This window comes from Lissotriton helveticus, chromosome 6 (genome assembly GCF_964261635.1).
Source record: "Lissotriton helveticus chromosome 6, aLisHel1.1, whole genome shotgun sequence".
Classification (NCBI taxonomy): domain Eukaryota; kingdom Metazoa; phylum Chordata; class Amphibia; order Caudata; family Salamandridae; genus Lissotriton; species Lissotriton helveticus.
In genome coordinates this window covers 1,900,299,881-1,900,314,650 of record NC_136067.1, presented here as the reverse complement: position 1 = coordinate 1,900,314,650, position 14,770 = coordinate 1,900,299,881, and positions in this window count along the sequence as shown.

Sequence of the window (14,770 nt, the reverse complement as noted above, 5' to 3'; positions counted from 1 at the left end):
CTTTTGGGGCTTTAAAATATTTCAGGATACTTTTCCAAATGGACCAGGCCCCATATAGAGTCTTATAACGTGCCTTTTTATAAAACCTACGTTCAACTTCACGGAGCAAAAGACCGGTGGCATTCCTGCCCAGCAACATTTCAAAGATTGGGGGTGGTCCTTGGATCCCAGCGTTGGAGTTTCACCCACCAGGTCTAACATCAGTTTGAAACAAGATAGACATTTGAATTAGGAGGCAGGACCAATGATACAATCTAAGATTAGGGAGTGCCATACCACCCCTTTCCCTTGGCAGTGACATGAAACTAGTGGAGCGTCTAATCTTGCCGTACTGCCATATAAACTTTATAAAGACTGAATCCATCTTATTCATTGTTTTATCATCTATGCAAAGGGGGATAGCCCTAAAGAGGTACAAGACTCTAGGGAACATTACCATTTTTAAGGCATTGACCCTGCCTACCAAGGAAAGATGCAATACATCTATTCTTTTCAGTTCGGCCTCTATAGATTTGATTAAAGGGAGGTAGTTCTCTTCTACTATTCTTTCCATTGATGCATTAATTTTTACCCCCAAATAAACCGCTGAGTCCACAAATCTAGAATCAGATTTCACAATATTTTTTGAACATATTATTTGACTTTTCGATTCGTTTAGGAGGTACCCCGAACCCAGACCAAAGACCTTCGCCATCTGTACCAAAACCGGTAATGACTGCTGGGGGTTCGTTGTGAGTATAGCCAGGTCATCAGCATACGCTAGAAGCTTATTAACATGTCCATTAAAAATCACGGGAGCAATATTTGGGTTCTCTAATATTTTCTGGATGAAGGGGTCTATATACAAAGAGAAAAGGATAGGAGAACAGGGACAGCCCTGACGCGTCCCTCTCTTTATATAAAATGTATCCGACTTTTCCCCCATAACCGTGACTCTCGCCGTCGGATCCAAATACATAGCCTTGAGCGCTCTGATGATTTTCCCCCCGAACCCTCTTCCTGCCAATATCCGCCAGAGAAAGCCCCAATCAACACGATCGAACGCTTTCTCTGCGTCTAGCAGGATCATGGCGACCTCCCCCCCGTGACATCATGGGCGTCAAATAGAGTTATAGCTCTGCATGTATGGTCAGTTGTGCCCCGTCCTGGGACAAACCCATGCTGCCACGGGGAGACGAGATCACCTATGACCCTGCCCAACCGCTTGGCCCAGATCTTTGAGTAGTGCTTTGTGTCGGTGTTGATCAGAGATATTGGCCGATAGGATCCTGGCTTTTCCGCTGGTTTCCCCTTTTTGTGAAAGATAATAATGTTAGTTTCCTTCCACGAATCAGGTACAATCCCTGAGTACACAATACCGTTAAATAAGTCAACCAACATTGGAGCGATCTCACGTTCCAATGCTTTGTACACTTCCAAGGGGATCCCATCTGGGCCAGCGGCTTTTCCTGGCGCTAGCTCCCGCAATGCAGTCAGGACCTCCTCATATGTTATGTCTTTATCAAGGTCCGCTCTGGATATCCCATTCAAACAAGGGCCGTTATCTGGGTACTCCTGCTCCTGGTTGCTCTCAGTCTTTCCCACATCATACAGTTTTTTATAAAAATTCTCAAAGACCCTCACAACATCCTTAATTTCCGTGTAAGTATTTCCCTCTTCCTCAATACAGGCGATATGATTTTTAGATTTTTCCTGCCTTAGCCGTAGGGCAAGGGCTCTACCGGCTTGCTCTCCTGTTTCATATCTTTTTGCCCTGGAGGCTTGAAAATCCCCTATTGCCCTTTGTGTTACTTCTTTCTGCAGGGCCGCTTTAACGGCGACCAAAACATCATGGCTTTCCTTACCATCTCCACCGGAGGCGATATCACTGATATGCTGTTATCCTTCATCTCTAATGGGCAGAGTAGCAAATGTCCCTCTCAGAAATGTATATCAGCATTTAGGCAGACAAACACAGCAGAGTTTACCTTCCTCCCAGAAATATGATCTAGCACTTTAGGGAGCGTGAGCAATAGATGCCCTAACATGTATGTGGCCACAAGACCTTCCCTATGCATTTTCCCCCTTTCCTCCGACTCCAAGGGTTCTGTCAAAGATCAAGATTGAGAAATCTCAGGTGATCAGTATACAGAGCCAGAGCAGGCTCTGTATATTGCAGCCAAGACCTGGAACGAGCTACCGGCAGTCATCATACGTGCCCCCTTCCGAAAGAACACCTTCAGGAAGACCCTCAAGACCTGGCTCTTCGGCTAATCAGATCTGCGGACCCCCCCTTCAGCGCCTTGAGACCCTCACGGGTAAGTAGCGCATTTACGATTCCCTGATTGATTGATTGATCATGATTGTGTTCTTTGGTGCTGCTTTTCTTGGTTTCCTCTTCTTCAGCAGACAGTGAGTGCCCAGAGAGGGTTTTAACAGTTCTTATATCTCCTTTCCTATCACCCATTCTGAATGTTATCAAATCTTTGCTTATTGGTCTGGAGAAGGAGAGGTCATGGCTGTAGTGAAAAAATTGTGTATAGGTTTGGCTACCTCTACAAGCATCTATGAGCTTCTAGGAGTTCTCCTACAGTGAGTTCCTACTCTTATCACTGGTCAACATTTCAGAAGTGGTGTGCTAGAAGTTGGGTGGGTTTTCATGCAATAAAGAAGAAACTATCACTGTTTTGCAGAATAGGGTTGCTTCGGTGTTGGCTGCCTTTACTCGAACTCTCCATTAAGTAGCCAGTAAAGCATTGAGAGAACATTCAAGGAGAATTGATGCCTTGTAACCTTACATTATGAGATTATTATAGATATTTTATCTTTCTCATACTTTGTTGGTTAATCTGATGCCTAATTAGAATTTCTTGTCAGTTTTATCTGTTCTTTAATATAATCCTTTTCAGCATTTGCAACAGTCCCTTTTACGTTATTTACCTGAAAAGTCTTCTTTCTCCTGGTCATAAAACCTGCTAAGAGAGTGGGTGAACTGAGTCCACTTTTTGGCACATTTTCACATTTAAGAATCTTTCAAGATGTACTGGTTTTGAGACTAGCTCCTTTGTTTATTCCTCATTTCTATGTGGATCAGGAGATAATCCTATCTGAATTCATGCCTACCCCTTCTATGCCAGAAACACAGAGTTGTCTATCTGTGAGAAGAACTGTTTTTATTATATTTTCAAAGGATGTCCCCTTTCGAGATGGTAGCTTGATATGTGAACTTCAGCATGGTACAAAAAGGCCTAACACCTCCTCCACACTCCATGTGCTTTTGGGACTGCTCCATTGTTTCTACTGCTTACAGAAAAAGGGAATAAACTTGTCCTGGCAGGATTCAGAGGTGATCAAAAAAAAGCCATGTCAGCCCCTTGGGCAGACGTTCAAGGTGCATACATTTTGGAAATGTGCAATGTTACTATTTGAGCACTACAGACAGCTTTTGTTAACCACTATCGTGTCCAGAGTAATGATTTGGGGTGTGGTGGATGAGTTTATAGTTCTTGCTGCTACGCCTTAGAAATTAAAGAGCTATCCACCTCAGCCGAGGGAGATTATATTGCCTTTAGAATAGTGAATTAGCTGGAAATAAATTGAATCTTATACCAACCCTATAGGAAAAGGTAAGCAAATATTGAATGACCAGTCCCAGTTCATAGACAGAGCCGTCTGACTCTGTCTGCATTGTGGCATAAATGCCACATCTGCTCTGTTATTAACCCTTTCAGCCAAAAGGGTTCCACTTTGATAGCATACCAGCCGGCAGCAAACACAATATTTTGTCACAGTTCGCGTTCTTTCTGGAAGTCCCAATCCTCAGTATCTGTACCGCAAGATGGGTAAAGGGGTGATGCCCCTTAGTTCAAAATTTAGGCACTTATACTTCATTAATTCCAAGTTTCCACCCCCTGACATCACCAAATTTGTCAGACGACTCAGTCCCATTAGTCACTCTCGATAGAATGAGCTGAAATAGTAAGTAAAAAGTATACAAATCCAAAAGAATTAAGTAATCCATTACATGCAATTTCCTTAGGACCACTGTAGTATTGTCATACAATCGTTTTTTGCATTTAGAAAGTAGGCGAGTCCATGTTCTCATCTCTTGACAGTCCATTCACATGCTGTTGTGTTTCGATTTAGATGTCCGTATATAGGTTTTCCTGAATCATGTCCTTATATAGGCACAATTCGCATTGCCCTTATTTAGGCATATAATCCCAGTCCTTATTTAGCCATGCGATCCAAATACAGGCATGGTCATCTCCATCCGTCCATCACGTCACAATGAGTTCTTAGAAACCAGACACTTAAACCATTGGGCCCCCCCTAGCCTAGGTATATTGATTTCTCCAAGAACTAATCTATTATGCATGAACTACTATTTCTTAGGGGTTCATTCATGAAGTCTACCTCTGCCCGACTTTATGTCAATGCTAGCATTCCTAAGCACCTTCCAGGTATAAATATACCTTTCCTTACTATGGCAAACCACGGCTCGGCTGCACAGCTCGATACGGCTCGCCACAGCAAGTTCGGAAGGAATTCGAGTCCCTGTCTGACGCACTGACCTGATGCTCACAAAGAATCCAGCTATCGGTGTTCTGACTCCCTTCGCGGGGTGTTAGAGTTTGAGATCCGGAAAGAGATTCCCACCTCGCTCATTCTAAGATATGGAGCTGGCTAGAACCTAGAGGGACTCTTGGCATATACCAAACTATAGCTTACCATACTAAAGAATACAGCACCTACTTCTTACCTTATACCACACTTAGGTTAGGTACACTGGGTAGAACTATTTAGAAGCATCAGACGAGTATCCACTTTTTAGCCTGTGGTATTTATGTATATGTATATGAATATGTGTCATAGCTAAAAGACAATGCTATTGCAGTATTATTTCTTCTTACTGCTTATATCTTGCATACTGTCTTGCGATTGTAACAGCTCATATCTCTTACACGAGAAACAAGACTGTTCAATAAATCCTTTTATTGAAATGCTTGTCTATCTATTCCTGTGTAACTCTGAAGACATTAAGCATGCACGATTGACTGAGTGAAAATGTTATCTATTGTTTCCACGATTCTGAGACATGTTCCGATTCTAAGGGAAACAAAGTTGTAATGTTTGTGCGGTTGCCAGAAACTACTCCCTTCTTGTTTATTCAAGGAGTTTCTAGTGTGCTAAAATATGAATCTCACGTTACGTTGAACAGTGCAATAGTTCTTTAATTAAGTATATTAATATCATTATAATAAAACTCAGTTCATGCAGGATGAATTTGTGCTAAAATATGAATCTCACGTTATATACAACAGTGCATTAATTCTTCAATTAAGTATATTAATATCATTACAATATATATTTTAATTAATTCATATAATATTAATATAATTCGATCATATATTTTAATTCATTCATTGGGTCCTCATAAAAGTTTAACACTGACTATCATTTCACATACAGCTTTGTAAGTCCCTTACGCTCGTTATACATTAATATACCATTAGGATTTAAAAGCACCCTTGAAGTAAACTTTTTACGAAGTTCAATCATAACATAACCTTGGGTAATGCCTACTTCTCTTGTCACTGTCAGTGCTCACGTTATACATTAGAGTGCTATTATCTATATTCTAATACATTAAGCAATTTTATTCTGATATAGAAATTTCTGTAGTATCGTTTATTTTTCATGCATAAGGGCACGTCACTAAGATGTCAAATTCCACATCAACTTACTGACTGTTAGGCCTTATCAGAAATCTATTTGTAACATTCTGCATGCTTTTACAATGCAGTATCTGAATCAGAACTTCATTTGTGTGTTTCGTGAAATATGGTAACCAAATGCACACTTTGTCATTATTGGGTAAAATAGTGTCTCAATTCATATTCTTTGCAAAATTGTCATAATAATGATTGATGACATCTCTGCTCCATCACAAATGTTGAATAGTATTTCATTCATCTAGCGGGACCTTTCTGTTACTTGGCTAAAAGGAACCATGAGCATTGGTCTTAAGGGTAGAGAATACGCTTGCATGTGTACATTTTCACACACACAATTCTTAAAATGTCCAAACTAACAGTTTACCTGTTTCAGTTTTTTCCATCACCCCTCATTCCACTGACCACTCCTAACCTCACAACTATCTCTCACAGGACTGATGCAGGATAAAAGAAGCTCATAGGCTTCCTTAGAAACACCGGGGCTATAAGAGGCAGAAGGCATAGAAAGTGAATCTTAGGTGGCATTAGCTTTCATGTAATTAAGGTGAAAATTGTGCCACAATGTGTGCTATTCTCATTACCTCACATAAGCCCGTCCTACTTGATAACATACCCTTTTGATTACACGTTCTGTACCCACCAGTGGTTACCTCCAGACTGGGACTCGGCTACAACTCCACATCCTTTTTTTTACCTCTTAAGGATCCTTCTCTCTCAAGGCCATTACTTTTTGTTCCTGGGCCAGACGCTTAGGTGTCATAACAGCTTGGAACGTTCTTGAAACTTGTACAGCTGACCTTTTCACACACACAATTCTGAAAATGTCTAAACTAACAGCTTACCTGTTCATCTATGCACGTTTTAGTCTTTTCCATCACCCCTCATTCCATTCATCACTCATAACCTCACATTTGTCTCTCACAAGATAGATGCAGGATAAAAGTAGCGCCACCTCTCTTTTCCAAGCATTTTCCAGATATTCAAGTGCAAACAAATGTCATGGAAGATATAATATCAGGTACATATTGCTTTAACAGATTGAAAACTGGATATCCCCCAAAGGCTTCCTGAGAAACACCAGGGCTATAAGAGGCAGAAAGGATAGAAAGTGAATCTTAGGTGGCATTAGCTTTCATGTAATTAAGGTGAACATTGTGCCACAATGTGTGATATTCTCATTTACTCTGATAATCCTTTCCTACTTGTAACATACCCTTTTGATTACACTCTCTGTACCCACCAGTGGTTACTTCCAGACTGTGACTGTCGTCTACAACTCCACGTCCTTTTTTACCTCTTATGGATCCTTCTCTCTTAATGCCATTACTTTTTGTTCCTGGGCCAGATGCATAGGTGTCATAACAGCTGAGAACGTTCCTGAAACTTGTACAGCTGACACTTCTTTATACAGCACATTAGCAAACACGGTTTGTGACAGGATTTTCAAGATTATCAATAGATCTGGTGCAAAGTTCATCCATGTACATATCTAGACTATTTCCACCATTTTAGAACTCAATCCATAAACAACTCTGTCATGGTTTAAATGTGCAAGAAATCACACCTGTATATTTTTTGCTAATTTTGAGAATGGTTAAAGAAACAAAATGTTATTACTTGTTGCAAAAACTTTTAGGCATTCCACCCTCATTACAGGAGGATTACCGCTTAGGCTGACAAGAGTGGCAAAACAATTGTGATTCTCCTATTACCATGACTAGAGAATCTGGATTTCAATAAAGACTCAGGCTAACATTATGCATATCACTTTTAATGCAGACCCAAGCAGCCGCCTACATCATAAAGCAAAGGTTCCAAAATAGAACATTAGAAAACACATAAAAGACATGAGCACATAACAATCAGCCTCTTTCAAATGTGGTGTATAGAAGTAAAAGTCCCATAAACTTTAAGAAGAGTCGATAAAATTCTAAAAGCCATCACGAAGAGAAGAAATGATGAACGTTGAATGAACTGCTCCGAAGATCAAAACCATGAAGTTATGAGAGGTTATCTGAAAAAAAGGAGAGAAAGATATGAATAGTCCAAGAAGGGTAAAAGTAAAAGAGGAGGAAAAACTGTGATGAAGCACATGTAAGAGAAAAAACAAGCATTTACGATAAACATACAGTAATAAGCAAAACATATATATATATTTATACCTATATATAAAGTACATAAATAATTGAAACAACAAAATGTATACTGTATGTATAAACAACCACCCAAGGGAAAGGGTGGGAGGGATAATGTTAGCCTCCAAGTCTTTAATGAAATCCAGATTCTCTAGTCATGGAAATAGGAGAATCGCAATTTCATTACAAGACAGGTGGCTACCATTATGCATGTTGGTAGCCTTGTAAGACAACATCAGACATATGAGCGATTGGTTTGCAGTAGTGTTGAGCAAAAGTTCTAGAATTAGACCAATCAGCTGCTTTAAAAATTGCATCCAACTTACCACCGGACCAGAAGGACTTACTGGCAATTGCACCTCTGATAGAATGTGGTTTAAAAATATTCAGATTGATACCTGCTAGGTTCATAACAATTTTAAGCCATCTAGCAATAGAGGCAGAAGTAATTCCTTTGTGAGGTTTAACAAAGGAGATAAGTAACTGATTAACACCGGAGGGGCGAACAGCATTCATTCTGAAGTCACATTCTTTAGTACAGTCTACAACACAACGTTTTTTACATAGATCAAAACATGGGTAGAAAATAGAATCATACATGGTCTTGGTTCTTCTTTACAGCTCAAATTTGACTCCAAACATGTTATAGGATCTATAAGAAATATCAAGAGCTTTAACATCAGAGACCCTACGACAAGATATTAAGCAAAGAAGTGTAGCGAGTTTGATGGGAAGGTTCTTTCTGTTCATAATGGTATTATCAGGCCAACTAGAGAAAAGGTCAAGAATTAATTTGATCCCATAGAGAATGATGTCTTGGTTTTGGAGGTTTCCTTAGTCTGATACTCTTAAGGATTCCACAAACAATGGCGTTTTTACCTACCGTTTTACTGTTGACCAGAGCATGACCTGCGGAAATAGCTGATCTATAACAGTTGATAGATCTATAACTAAGACCCCTTTCAAATTGTTCCACAAGGAAATTACCTATGTCAACGCTAGGTGCTTCCACGGAATCCAGGTTCCTTGCCATGCACTAACGTAACCAAACTTTCCAAATGTTGTTATACCGGTAGTGTGTCCCAGGGGCCCAAGATTATCCGAGGAGAGTTGAAGCTGTCGTCAAAAGTCCTGCGAGATCATTGGATCTCCCGACACTCTCCAGGCAAGAACGTTCAAATTCCCTGTTTGAACAAGAGGGTGAATTTGACCGTCTACGTCTGTAAGAAGGTCCGGGAGGGAAGGAATAATGTAGGGAAGGTTGTAAGTCAGCTCCAGGGTAGTGGGGAACCAGGCTTGGGATGGCAAAAAGGGAGTCACTAGGACAGTGGAAGAGTGTTGATGTCTCACCTTCTGAAGGACTCCCTGGATCATGGCAAAGGGGGGAAAAGCATAAGCGTTGATCGCCTCCCAGGATTGGAGAAACGCGTTCACCGCTAGAGCACCTGGGTCGGGCATCCAGCTGTAATAATCCTCCAATTGGAATGTCAGTCTGCTCACAAAGAGATCTATTTGGAAACGACCCCAAAAATTGTTGAGGGAATTCAAAACAGATGTGTTGAGTTTCCAGTCGCTGTGATCTAAGAGGAACCTCGAGTTCCAATCCGCACAAAGGTTGGATTTCCCTGCACGGTATTCTGCTGTTAGGGAGATCTTGTGAGAACATCCAACGTTTTTTGGCTAAGGTTGAGAGGTCTACCGATTTGGTACCCTCAGGTGATTTATGTAGGCAACAGCGGACATGTTGTCCATTTTTAGAATGACTGATCTGCCCTGAAGAGAGTGTTTGAAACTCATTAGTGCATAAAGACCTGCAGTCAGTTCCAGGTAATTTATATGTTGCGAAGATTCTTCTTGAGACCAAACCCCTCTACCGTTCTGATCCAGCAGACAGGCACCCCAGCCATGAAGGCTCGCATCTGATTCTAAGAAAAAGTCTGGCGCTGAACCAAAGATCGCTCTGCCGTTCCAGGCGTCCAAATTGTCTAACCACCAGGTCAGTTCCAATATGGCCTTGTGGTTTAAGGAAACACGATCTCCGTACCAGAGGTCTGATCTCAGAGCCCTCGCTTTTATCCTTTGAACGGCTCGATAATTTAGGGGGCCCGGAAAAATAGCTCGAATAGAAGAGGAGAGAAGACCCAGGAGCCTGGCTAATTCCCTTAAGGATAGATTTTGTTGTTTCTGGCCGTGTCTTATCTCTTTCCTGATTTTGGAAATTTTCTTTGGTGGAAGAAGAAGATGGCAATTCGTGGTGTCTACGGTGAAACCCAGGAATTCCATAGTCCTTGAGGGAGATAATATCGACTTCTCCTTGTTTATGATAAATCTCAGGTTCTCTAAGAGGTCTACTACAGTCTTCAGGTCTTGAATAATTTGAGAGTGATCCCGAGACAGGATAAGGATATCGTCTAGGTATATAATCAGACGATAACCCTTTTCTCTTAAAGATGAAGCGACTGCTCTCATTACCTTGGTGAAACACCAAGGGGCTGAGGAGAGGCCGAAGGGAAGAGCCTGGAATTGAAAGAGATGGTTCTTCCAAATAAACTGAAGGAAGGGTTGGTGTTCCTTGGCCATAGGAATGGTAAAGTAAGCATCTTTTAGACCTAATTTGACCAACCAGTCCCCTTCTAACAATAGGTCTCTCAGAAGATGGATGCCCCCCCTCTTGAAGTGTCTGTAAACAGGGTATTTGTTGAGCTCCCTTAAGATTTATGACAGGCCTCCATCCTTTGTCCTTTTTTTCTACAAGGAAGAGTGTGCTTACAAACCTCAGCAAGTCTATAGGGACTTCTACAATTGAGCCTTTCTGAAGCATTGAGGAGCTCTCCTCCTCTATTATATTCTCTTGAGCTAAAGTGGGGGAATTTCCCTGGGAAGTAAACTTTGAATTGGAGTTTCTGTAAAATCTATAGTAAATCAATTCACTGTATTTAGAACCCAAGGGTCTTGAGTGATTAGTTTCAAGTTCTGAGAAAATAATTTTAGTCTGCCTCCCACCTTTGGGGAAGAAGAAGGGGGAGGATAAAGAATTGTAGTACTCACTTTGAGGGTTGATGTCACCAGATGCTCCTCTTGCTCTGAAGCCTCTTCCTCTTGGCGGGTTGAATTGAGATTGATTGGGGGGTTGGTAGCCTCTTCCACCGTAACCAAATAGGGCCTGCGGTTGAAGCGGCCAGAATATTGACCCCTTCTTCTGGCCCTGTCAAAAAGGTTATTAGAATTGAAGACTCTTTTCATATTCTGATGGGCCTTGTCTAATGCCGTGAAGGTAAGTACGTATTTACCTAAGGTCTTAATTAGATCTTCACCGAAAAGCAAACCCTTAGGGTTGAGTGAGGGTTCCTTGTCCGCTAAGTAACTCAATTTGGGACTGATCTTAGTCAGGACTACCCTTCTCCTCTCGGAGTTAAGACCCGCATTGGCTTTCCCCAACAAAACTAAGGCCCTTTGACTCCAACGTCAAATTATATCGGTGTTCAATGGGAAGTCGTTGAGGTAGCTTTCTTCAGCAGCATCAATGATTTTAGCTAATGGTCCTAGAACATCCAGGACCCGGTCTTGGCAAATCTTAAGGGATCTCTCTAAACCCCTTCTGGGATCTCTCCCAAGTAAAAAAAGGTATGTTATTAGTTCGGGGTCGAGGTTTGGGGTCTGGCAGACCTTACCCTCAATTGACGGTCAAGAGCATTCGGCTCTTAAAAGATTGCGGGTCTCCCTCTCCAGAGGATTTCTCAACCATTTTGCAATAAATTTGCTAACGTGTTCATGGGGGACCCACTCGGAGCTCTTGGGATGTCTGATATTAAGGGGAGAGAACATCTCCTCACCTAGAGGGTCTATAATGCTGTCTTTTGAGGAGGAAGGGAGATTTTCCTCAAAAGTTTGGGAATCAAAATCCTGCTCATCCTCATTTAGGTCCAGGATGTATTCATCTGGAAATTCAGAGGCATCATCATCATGATCGTCGGCATGAAAGTTATCATCATGTCCAAATTAGAGACCATCATCACTTTGAGCACTTGGATAGTTTGTGCCGCAGGGGAAACGAAACGCCCATATAGTTTGTGCCGCTGAGGACACTTTTCAATGTCGTGCTGCCAAGGACACCTGAAGTGTTTGAGGTGCGAAGACCTCCCATAGGTTTTGAGGTGCCAAGACCTCCTGAAGTGCTCTTTGGGGTACACTCGATATTTCTGGTCTTTTTAGTTTTCTTACCCCTTATTTCGATGAGATTGTTATCATCTGCCAGGTTATGTTGAACTTCAGTGGTATCATCCTCTTCAGAGGGGGAATGATCTTTTTGACGCCATAACCTGGGATACTGTTGAAAACATACAAGATCTAATTTCTTTGTGAATTAGGCTTTTGATTGCCTCATTTCCCATATCAGAGATAGAGGCGCTAGCCTCATCTGAGTCTGTGTCAGAAATTGTGTGAAAAGCTTTAGGTTTAAAGTATTTTTATTGGTACAATACAAATGAATAAACACACAAAACACAGGAGGTATGAGATCTCCGCTGCTAAGGCCACGCTCTCGACACCGCATCTTCAAAAGGATAGTCCGACCGTAAACCGGTCAGCAGCGACAACCAAGAGCAGTTAACGTCGCTATAATAGAACAACCTTCTCCCCCCTCCAAACCCCGTCCCCCATCCCCAACTCCCATTCCCCCCTCCCCCCACCCTTCGTCCAGTGCACGGGTCCGTCCCTTTCTTGAGCACCCAGATCACTTGCAGCCCTGGAGACTAGTCTCCTGTCAGATCAGGTGGTCGCTGCAGCAAGGGCAGTGAGCCTCAGGAGGCGGAGGTACTTGGGCAGGTGAGTTCCCTGAATTCAGTGACTAGCAAGGACTGAAACGGCTGCCAGAGTTCATCAAATTGCTCTATATCTCCCGCTACAATGAGTGACAGTTTGTCCATGCCCATGACATTCCACAGTCTATGGAGCAAGCGCGTGATAGAGGGAAGTGTGGTGGTGCGCCAGTGTTGTAGAATGTTTTGAACCGCTGAACCTAGGGCTATGGCTATCTGTCTACCTCTGCGGGATTTAAGTGGGTACATCAGTCTGTTTGGAAGGCCTAGGAGGATGTAGGCTGGGAAGCGCGGCAGTTCAGTGTCGAAATGGGAGTCTACCTCGTCTAACACTTCCTTCCAGTATGATTCTAGTAGTGGACAATCCCATAGAAGGTGTGTCAATGTGCCCACCTGTGCGCATCCCCTCCAGCAATCGCTGTCCCTACTCCGGTCCTTTTCGTGTATCCGTTCTGGTGTATAATACCAGTAGGTAGAGATCTTTGTCAGTGTTTCAGTGAGTCCCATGTGGTATGCTGAGTGCCGTGCTCTGTAATATATCTGCTCCCATTCTCTATGGCTCAGGGTCCTGCCCAGCTCCCGTTCCCAGCGCTCCCTCCCAGGGTTGTAAAAGTGAGAAAGGGGTGGTTGCAACAGTCTATAGAGGTCTGTAATCAATTTCGCATCCGTCTTACGCGTCATCAGCCACCTCTCATATGGGAGCAGCTGCCTGTCGGCTGTGTCCCGCACCTGCGGGTGTAAGGCCCATTGACGGACCTGCATGTAGCGGAGTCTCTCAGACTCCTGGTTCGAGTAGTCCCATCGAAGCTGCGGAAAGGGAATAACCCCATCCGGGCCATATATATGGCACAGGACCCGACACCCGGCCGCCCGCCATTGGATAAAGGCTCCCTTCTCCATCCCCGGCGTAAAGTCTGGGTTGTCCACCAGTGGCGTAAGCGGGGACGGGAACGTGGTAAGGTTGTGGGCGGCGTTGGTAGCATCCCAGACCCGTAGAGGCACCCTGGTGATGAAAGAAGCATATAAATTGGCTGGGCGATGAGGTTGGCGTAGAAACGGCACCTCCTGCAAGGGGCGGCCCGCCACCGCCTGGTCCTGGAACAGCCAGTGCTTATCCGATTCCCACCGGCTCCACTCCACGAGATATCGCAACTGCGCTGCTTGGAAATATTTGCGGAGGTTCCGGATTCCAAGCCCTCCAGCCTCAGGGGCCAGCATAGAAAGTGCCCTGCGCATTCTGGGCTTCCTGCCCTGCCAAATAAAACGAGAAAGATCTGCCTGTGTCTGTTGGATCCACCCAGTGGGTGGTTGGAGCGGCAAAGCCCTGAACAGGTACAGAACCTGGGGCAGGATCGTCATTTTGACTGCCGCTATTCTACCCAGCCAGGAAAGGGTGCCGCGGCTCCACCTCCCCAGCTCCTCCCTGATCTTCCTGCCCAGTGCTGTATAGTTGGCCATGACCATAGCTGGCAGGGTAGGAGCCAGCTGGATTCCCAGGTAGGGCACCAGATCCGATGACCAGAGTATAGGGAACATGACCTGTAGGTGAGATCTAGTGGTCGGCGCAAGGGAAATATCTAGGGCTACCGATTTCCCCATGTTCATTTTAAAGCCTGCAATCGCAGCAAAGGAGTCCAGCTCCTTGACGCACGCCGGGAGAGCAGACCGGGGGTTATCTAACGACAAAATAATGTCATCCACGTAAAGGCTCACGGTGTGAGTAAAGCCCCCGAACCTCACCCCCGTTGCCTCCTGGTTGGTACGTATCCGTTGGGCAAAGGTCTCATATAGAGGGCGAAGAGTAGGGGTGAAAGCGGGCACCCCTGTCTAGTGCCCCTCTCGATGTCGAAGCTCCGTGAGTTGTAGCCATTCACCCGTACTACCGCGGTCGGGAACTTATAACAATTGAGGATCATGGACCGAAATTTCTCTCCTATACCCACCTTCCTTAGAACGTGTGCAAGATAGGGCCCGCGAACTCCGTCAAACGCCTTTTCGGCGTCAACCGCTAACATCATCCTCTCGCCAGGAATGCGAGAGGCCTTCTCAATAAGGTGGACAATCCTCTTGATGTTGTCCACCGTCTGCCGTCCAGGGACGA